Here is a 10,037-nt window from a genome sequence, read left to right as displayed (position 1 = left end):
CAAATAAAGGGATCCTTAGGTTAAAACTATTCCCTAGTTATGTTAACTGTAAAGTTTTATAATGTTGTATACATATGATTATGTTTTAAGGGCCGTGTCTCTAATATGCTCTAATGTTGTTGAATCTAAGATGTCGAAAAGACTTAGAGTTTAATTGTGTAATATGATATTTTGAGTATATATGAAGTGAAGTTCCTAGCATATGAAGTGTAATGAAAAGTTTTAAATTTTCCGCTAAATTTACTATGACAATGAGATGAATGATAACTATGGGCTTGTATAAGACCTCCGAGAGGTCAAGTGCGCCATGTTACTTCTATGGGGTGCGCTCCGGATGTAACAGTTCTATTCTTTGCATTTGACAAGTATTACTGAAGTTTCTTATATTTAGAGGTGCTTATGTTTTGTGTTAAAAATGAAGTTCCATATAGGTGATTAATATGGTTGTTAACACTACGCATGGTTGACTAAATTGTTGCCTTTTCTCATCGATTGATCATTTTACGCATAGGAACCATACTTAGTGAATGTGGTTTGTACCTACCGATATTTCTTCCCTTTTCCCAAACATGTTAGCTTCTAGTCATTGCAGAGCTTCTAGACCACTTTGCAAGAAGAGTTGGACTTTACTCCTAAGTTGTTGGTAGGTCCTAAATTTCTGGAATGTTGCAATTCTTCTACTCTAGCCATGATGTCATTATATATAAGGACACTTATTCATTCCTTTACATTTGAGACAATGTTGTAAGCCTATATGTGGCTCTTTTATTGAAGTATGAGATATGCCGAAAAGTTGGGATACTCTTTTGATGGTTTAATGGGAGACAATATTATTAAACTATTTCAAATATATTAGTTATGTTGCCTAAAAGAGAAGCCTAAGTAAGCTTTAATAAGGGAGGAGTCCATGTGAAATTCATATATGATATGTGTAAGGTTATGGATACCACACTATGTAAAAGTTTTAATTTTTTCCGCATTTTTGACCTATCCCAATTGCCTTTGAAATCTATTATGCACGCTCTTAACATGTCCTCTGGGTTTGAATAGTTTGTTCCGTTTGACGATGAAAAGCGGTATTTAACTTTACTTTGTACAAAACCCATTTTGGAAAGATCTCCAAAATCGACATGTGAATTGGGCACCTCTATTAGAAATAATGGACAAAGGGATCATATGTAAGCTCACTATCACGTCATGTATATTATTGCATGATCCTCCACAAATTAAGTAGACTTGACGGGGATAAAGAGAGCCGATTTTGTCAATCTATCCACAATAACCCAAATTGAGTTATTTTGCCTCCGGGTTTGAGGCAACTCAACAATAATCTCCATATTAATTTGTTCCCACTTCCAAGTAGCAATGTTCATGTCAGGACCCGCACTTATACAATAGAAGTTAGGGAATTCCTTAGGTCATGGACCGGCGTACATGACCTCTCGGAGGTCTTGTACAAGCCATTTTGTATCGTTCATTACATATAAACATATAAAAAGTAGTGCAGAATTAAAACTTTTCACAAACATTCTATAAGTCATTAAAATATCTTTCATATAAAACTCAAATAAAATACATAGTGTCATTTCATAAAATCTTAATGACAAGAGTACTTTGGTACACGACCCATACAAAATAGAAATAAGTAATACTAAGTCTATTACAGTACTTCGATATAGGAAATAAAAGACATATATTCTCTCAAGTCAAATAAGGACATACTTCAAATTTGCTTACACGATCTTCTAATCAAAGATTAGCTCTCCACAAGCACCTTCACCCATGAATCACTCTAGAGATAGATAAAAGCAAAGAACTAGTACAAACATATGTACTAATTATCGCATTATGCATAAAATCATGTAAACGGATATTTATTAAAAATATGCATCTTTTTTACTTAAGTGTTCTATCATGATCATAAGAAAAACATCTAACACCTTAGAAACACAGAAGAAACCACTTAAACAATTATTCACATTTTTATCAACATTACAGTGAACTCATGCCAAGTTACAGTGAACTAATTTCACTGTTACACTGAAGTTTCTCAGCTTCACAAGGGATACATTATAGAAAATAAGAGCTATCCTAAGACTCACTTAAGCAAGACAAAGACAGTGTAACATTGTAGAAAATATACTCGTCTAGTGAGGAGCCTATTAATTTTCAAGAATAGGTATTAGGGGTAAGTAGGCATCCCAATGCCCAATATTTAGGAATATTGGGCATAATAGGGAATATTGGCTTAAATGGATGTTAGCCAATTTTCTAAGTATTAATGGGCTTGTTTAAGAAATGTACCTGCAATAAAGACCCTAAGCTAAAAACATATGTTTTATAGTATTTGCAGAATATATATGAGGCATCCATGCGTCAAGCCTAGGCACCATAGCACATTACCAATTAAAATGGTCATGTAGATTAAGTAGTGTCCAAGGACAAAGTGAGGATCTTTGGGAAAATAATTAAACATTCAAAATGAACCATCAAGAATAGTTAGTTAGGAAAGTACAAGCAACACATGTGCAAGTACATGTGTAGAAAAGGCTAAAGGAGGGGACCACCCTAACCGAATTCGGTTAGGGTAGTTAGGGGGAAGGCGTGCTCAAGGGTCCAACCATGTGGGGCCTTACTCTCTAACAAACTTTAAATTTTAAATAACTAAAATAACTAGCTAACTAACCTAGGAATAATCAAAATAAACTCATTAGTGCACTGGACAACCAAAGACTTAACCGGGTGACACTAACCTAGTAACTAGTCAAAGAGACAACCTAGTACCTACCCTAGGATGGTCCAAAAGGGTTAGTTATGGTCCCAATGACTTAGGGGTACATTATTAATTACCCTAGGTCCCTTAATTAATAAATTTAATTAACTAATAAAAATTTCAAAATTTGGCCGAGACCCTAGCCAATATCCAGATTTTGGTTAAGTCAAATGTTCTCCTATGTTTAGTCATCTTAGGAGGGGCGTTTTAGTGATTAACTAATTAATTTATTTAATTTACCTAATTATACTAAGTTGAATGAGTAAATATGAGTTCCTAAGAGTTAGACTGACGTTCAAACACTTGGAAATTCACGACGCAAAACAGTGCACATACGAAACGGAAAAATAGAATGTTTCTCTCGATTCTTTTAGGAGAGTTCTAGGTAATCTTCAAGGTTTCCTGCAAGGTGATCATCTTAGATTAAATTAAACATAAGCTATGGGTTTCTCTCCAAGAATTCTTCCTCCAAGAGGCTTTCCAAACGCTTCAAACTCATGAATTTCGAAACTAGGGTTGTTCCCAATGACATTGTTGAATGTCCATCTCCCTAGTTATCCTTATTTTCGATTATAATAATTATGTAGATGTAAATATCGAACCTGTTGTTAGTATGTGGTGCTAACTGATTTTTATTTGTAAGTTTCTTGATTTGCTAATAACTAATTAGGCCTATAGATTGGATTAGAATGATTTGAGTGTTAGTTACACAAATTAATGAATGATATAAGGTTTACTTGTGCTTTTAGAATATAAAGTTACTATGAATCGGCTATGAAGTTTAGTTACTGTTAAAATGTTAAAGTTTCGACTTGTTCATGTTAAGGAATTACTATATTATATTCATGAAACTAATTTCTTTATTGTTCATGCCAATAAATTGGCTAAAAACATTTTGCCCAAAAATTTGAATGGTATTGGCTTATAATGTTATTTTAAAATAATGAAAAGATTGGATAATGACTAATGTATACCAAATTAAGCATGACCAACATAACTTTGCATGCATAACCAAGGACATGCCAATCATTGGGACAAGTCCCAACATACCCTTTTCTAATGAACTACGAATATAGTAACTAAGTTGAACAAAGTTCATAACGTATATAAAGAATGGTATAAAGCTATCAAAATACATGAAACTAGTTACGGTGAGTAATAACATAAATAAAAGTCTTTGAATTATGAAAGTGACCAGAATGGGGTGTTCAAGGAAGTGAGACAAGTCTCATTTACCCCTAAGACAACTATGTTAAAGATACTCACATATGATGGGGTTAATAATAATGAAAAAGGTCTCATTAACACCAAGATGATAATTTATGGTTAAATTCACATTTAATCAAGTAAAGAAAGGGATGAACGGTTATCCAAAGAGTTAAGTAAACCTCATAACTAGAAGCAAGCTTCCACAATGTTTGAGTAAAATTTAAAAGTTGTAAAGAAAAAGAAGTTGAGCAAAGCATCGATAGACTAGCAATGTGCTTGTGCCTGCACATGTAAGCCTCATGTTATGAGTCTACCACCAAGGTGGATAAGTAGTCTCCATATATCTCCTAGTATTGGAACTATGTTGCCAGCGTAGAAACTAGCCAGTGGATTCCACCTAAGCCAGATTGGTCGGTGAGACCACCCCTTTTCGGTGTGGGGCAGACACTAGATTTCATGCTTAGATCACATGATATATGTCCGTTAAATGCTAAAAGAATATATTTGGTTCACTTTAGCCGTGAAAAACCTCTTTTCAGTGTGGGGAGAACACTGAACATGGGTTCACTTTAGCCGGTGAACCACTCATTTTAGGTATGGGGCAGAGACTGGATTTCATGTTAGCTCACATGATGTACATTCACTTTGATCGGTGAATCACCCCTTTTCGGTGTGGGGCAGACACTAGATATCCTGTTAGCTCGCATGATATTAATTCTCCAGACGTCCTTAACAAATCAACAAAGAAAGAAGAAGAGATGTATGTTCAAAGTTAGCTAAGAAAGTAAGAGCTTAAGAATATCAATCATCAGTGTTTGATAAGAATGAAGTTTTTACTAAATAATGGGCATAGCCAATAATGACTTTTTTTATTATGAAATGGTCAAAGCGAAAATAAGATTGCTTTATAATGATTTAATATAATATGCACATGATCATAGCAAAATAAGATTGGCTTGTAATGATTTCTTATATTATGTAAAGATTCACATAATAGGCATAACCAATAAAGATTGGCTTAATAAGATTTCATGCCCAAGTTGTAGTTAAATCATTTTCTTAGTTCTTCGGATTACTTACTTGATTCATTGTAGATATGGGACTACAATGAATCATTGCACTTGTAAGTAAAACATAGGCTTAAGATAGATCATTGAACTACACAAGAAAAGAAGAAAAAGACTGAAAAATAATGAATCGTCGCCTTTAGGGCAGAACTACCGGAATCGCTAGCATCCAAGGATGATCTGAGCTGAGGTCTAGCCCCAAAGGGATAAGGTGATGACTCAACCTCCCCTCGGGTCTACGCACTCTTTGTCTTTGTTTTTAGCATCGGCGATTGAAAGAGAGTAGGAGCCCATTCTATTCTATCTATCTCAGAAAGAAAGTCTCAACCCTTTGGTACGAAAGTAGTAAAAAGATGAGCTCTCGGGTTTGGGGTATCAAATTTTAAAATTTTCACTCGAGTTGTTCTAAAATTATGTTCATGATTCAAAGGTCTTATATTCTTACAGAAAATGAGTTGTGTGCTTTTAATGAATTAAAATACGTCATATTCTTACCACAATTCAAAAATAAAGAATTAGGAAAGTCTAGTGATGTCACATAGTCCTTATGTGTATGTGTTAATAAACCCATAATTTGTACAACGGTGTACTAACCCTACACTATTATTATCTTTATATGTGCAGGTCAGAGATAAGGTTGAAGACTCAACGAAGCTGTTTGGATTGTCGATCTCAAAACTTTGGTAGGTCCTCTTGATGTTCGAGGGTGCTATACTTATCTATTCAGATTAGTAATTTATACATAGCTAGTGGATGTTGTCCCTACAATTTCTTTTGAGACGTTTATTTCGAAGCTTTGTATTAAGGCCGTTTTGCCAAAGTATTACTTTATATATTAATCTTTTGATTTGTATTGATTCATCAATTGTCGATGGTTGTATACTTTAGTATGTTTTAAATGTTTTAAATTTTCTGCAAAATTTAACTATATGAATGTGATTAAATCTAAGAAGAGCCTTTTCTGCAACCTCTAAAGGTTAACGACACTGGTTGCATTCGGATTCTATAATCCAGGTGTAACAAACTTGGTATTAGAGCATGAGCTTAAATTACCTATTGACTAAAGCTAAAAACAACCAAGTTACGTAGTTTCTAACTTATGGTTGTGAAGTGCGCCACAATCATGATTTAGAGACTATATGATGTTAGAAATTTTCCCTTCTTCTACTCATTATTGTGTTGTGTAGAGTTATGACATATTGTATCATTTAAGTATCTAACTCCCTTCTTGTGTATGCGTGTAGAATAATGAACAGGAGGAGAAATGCAGTCAGGAGAGTTTGAGAAGCAGCTGTTGGGGGAGACCAAGCTCCTCCTCAAGCCCCAGCTACTAGAGTGCAAGTGCCTGTCAACCCAGCTGCATTGACCACTCAGGCACAGCCTATCAAAGCCAAGGCCACTAGAGAGGGTGCTCCTAGGGAGAACCACATGCTAGCAACATGTCTAGCAAGCTGAGGGATTTCACCTGAATGAGTCCTCCAGTCTACTTTGGGTCCAACAAAAATGAAGGTCCCCAAGAGGTTGTTGATGAGGTGTATATGATTCTCAGTTCCATGGGAATCAATGAAAAGGAGAAGGCTGAGTTGGGTGCTTATCAACTCAAAGATGTGGCACAGGTGTGGTATAAAATGTGGGTAGATGGACGAGCACCAGAAGCAGCCCCCATCACTTGGGACATTCTCAAGACTGCATTTTTAGAGAGATTCTTCCACAGAGAACAGAGAGAGGATAAGCTTGAGGAGTTTATCAACCTACGAAAGGGAGGTATGTCAGTCAACGAGAATTCCTTGAAATTTGATAAGCTCTGGAAATATGCTTCTTCTCTGGTGTCCAATAGCAGGGATGAGATGAGCAGGTTTGTGACTGGTGTGTTGGAGGATCTTGAGGAGGAATGTCAGGAATCCATGTTGCATAATAACATGGACCTTTGTAGATTGATGGTTCATGCACAGTATGTGGAGGAGTGTCGTAAGAGAAAGAGAGGTCGTGAAAGCAACAAGCCTAGAGCCTCAAATAAGGATGGTTCTAGCTCTGTAGGAGTTCTTTTGGAGTTCAGGATAGGCCCAAGTTCAAGAAGGTTCACCAGTGCTCAGGTAATTCTACTACTTTCAGGAACTCGAATGCCAAAGTGTGCATGTCTGGCCCCAAAAAAGGCAATGATAGAAATGTCCAGCATAGCAGCAAACCATGTGGTAAATGTAGCCGTTTGAATAGAGGTGAGTGCCTGGTAGGTACTAATAGATGCTATGGTTGCTGTAGGGGTAGGCATATGGTCAGGGACGGCCCACAGATGAGGAATCAGTCTAGGACAGATGCTCAGTCTCGGCCTAATCCTACTGCTGCAGATGAACCTCAAAAGAGGAACATATTCTATGCTTTGAAGGGTAGAGAAGAGCAAAAGAAGTCAGCTGATGTGGTCACTGGTACGTTGCTTGTCTTCTCTTTTCCTGTGTATGCATTGTTAGATCCAAGATCCACTTTGTCATTTGTTACTCCTTTAGTAGCTATTAAGTTTGACTTGCTTCATGAGATATTCCATTAGACTTTTCTAGCTAGTACTCCTATAGGAGATGGAAGTAGAGCTAAAAGAGTATATAAAGAGTGCCCAAATATATTCTTCATAGAGTCACCCATGCTTACCTAATAGAATTTACCATGCTTGATTTTGATATAATATTGGGTATGGATTTACTCCATAAGTGTTATGCTACAATAGGTTGTCGAATCAAGGGTAGTAAGGTTTCAATTTCCAAATGACTTAGAGTTGGAATGAGAAGGGCGTGGTTCAAATCAAACAAGCCAAATAATTTCCAATCTTAAATCCAATAAGACATTATCTAAGGGGTATTTCTACAACTGTTTCCGAGTCAATGACTTAGAGCATGAGGTTCCTTCCCTAGACTCGGTGCCTATAGTGAATTAGTTCGAAGATGTATTACCAGAGGATTTACAATAAATCCCTCTTGAACGTGAAATTGATTTTGGTGTTGACTTAGATCCCAACACCAAACCAATTTCCATTCCTCCCTATAGAATGGCTCTAGCTGAAGTCAAAGAGTTGATGTTGCAGTTAAAAGATTTACTTGATAAGGGCTTGATCCAGCCGACCATATTCCCATGGGGTGCTCCCGTGTTGTTCGTTAGGAAAAAGGATGGAACACTTATAATGTGCATCGATTATCGGCAACTCAATAAGGTAACTATAAATAATAAATACCCTCTACCTAGAATTGATGATCTATTTGATGAGCTCCATGGTTCAAGTTTCTTTTCTTAGATAGATCTCCAGTCAGGCTATCATGAGCTTAGAGTGAGACAAGAGGACATTCCTAAGAGTGACTTCTGTGTTAGGTATGGTCATTACGAGTTTCTTGTCATGTCATTTGATCTCAAAAATGCACTAGCCGCGTTTCTGGACCTTATGCATAGGGTATTCCGTGAATACCTTGATTCTTTTGTCATAGTATTCATAGATGATATCCTCATATCCTCTAAGTCCAGAGAAGAGCGAATATCTATTAATAATGACATTGCAAGTACTCAGGGAATATCAGTTTTATGCAAAGTCCAGTAAATGTCAGTTTGGCTGAGATCAGTGTCCTTCCTTGGTCATGTTGAGACAGACCAGGTTGTTGAGGTTGATTTGAAAAAGGTTGAATCACTTAAGAATTGGCCGAGATCCCTCACTCCCACATATATTCAGAGTTTCTTGGGTTAGGATAATTGTTATCGACGGTTTTTGGAGGGCTTTTCCACTATTGCTTCCCGGTTGACAGCCTTAACGAAGAAGAAGATGAAGTTTGAATTGTCTGAAAAGTGTGAAAATAACTTCCAAGAGCTCAAAGACCGACTCACTTCAACCCAGTGCTTACATTGCCTAGGAGTGGTGAAGGGTATGTGATATATTGTGATGCTTCCCAAGTAGGCTTGGGATTTGTTTTTATGCAAGGCGGCAAGGTTATTGCATATGCTTCAAGGCAGTTGAAAGTCAACGAGAAGAATCACCCTACCTATGATCTTGAGTTAGCTATTGTGGTCTTTGTATTAACACTTTCGAGATATTATTTATATGGTATACATGTGGATGTATTTACTGACAATAAAAGTATTCAGTGTGTTTTTACACATACATAGTTAAATCTTCATCAGAGATGATGGTTGGAGCTGCTCAAAGATTATGACACGAGTCATCATGATCACCCAGGTAAGGCCAATGTAGTGGATGATGATTTGAACCAATTGAGCATGGGTAGTGTGGCTCATATTGATGACGAAAAGAAGGAGCTTGTTAAGGAGGTACACCAATTGTCTATATTGGGTGTACTACTTGTAGATACACGAAGTGGGGGCGTTTCAATTCATTCCAGTTCTGAATCCTCATTTATTGAAGATGTCAAAGCTAAGCAGTTTCTCGACCCAGTACTCATAGAGTTTAAAGATTTAGTGTTGAGTAAGATGAATGAATCCTTCTCTATAAGGGAGGATGGTGTTCTTATATACCATGGCAGATTTTGTGTGCCTAATATAGATGGTTTAAGGTCTAATATTAGTGTAGAGGCTCATGGCTCCAGGTGTTCTATTCATCCAGGTTCCACCAAAATGTATCATGATCTCAACGAGATCTATTGGTGGAAAAGTATGAAGAGAGATATCTCTAAGCTTTTGGAGGAGTGTCTAAATTGCCAACAGGTTAATGACGAACCCCTTAAACCTCGAGGTCTTACCCAGTCTATTGAGATCCCAACATTTAAGTGGGAGGCTATTAATATGGATTTTGTGGTTAGTCTGCCCAGGACCAAGAAATTACATGATTCTATTTGGGTTGTTGTTTATTGTATGAATAAGTCTACACACTTTATACCTGTGAAGTCTACTTACTGGACCGAAGATTATGTCAAGATGTATATTGATGAGATAGTGAAGTTGCATGGGATCCCTTTATCTATCATTTTTGATAGGGGAGCCTAGTTCACTTCTCATTTTTGAAT

Source organism: Solanum pennellii, chromosome 3 (assembly GCF_001406875.1).
Source record: "Solanum pennellii chromosome 3, SPENNV200".
Taxonomy (NCBI): domain Eukaryota; kingdom Viridiplantae; phylum Streptophyta; class Magnoliopsida; order Solanales; family Solanaceae; genus Solanum; species Solanum pennellii.
The sequence above is the reverse complement of the archived record's forward strand: the minus strand, read 5'-3'. Positions refer to the sequence as shown.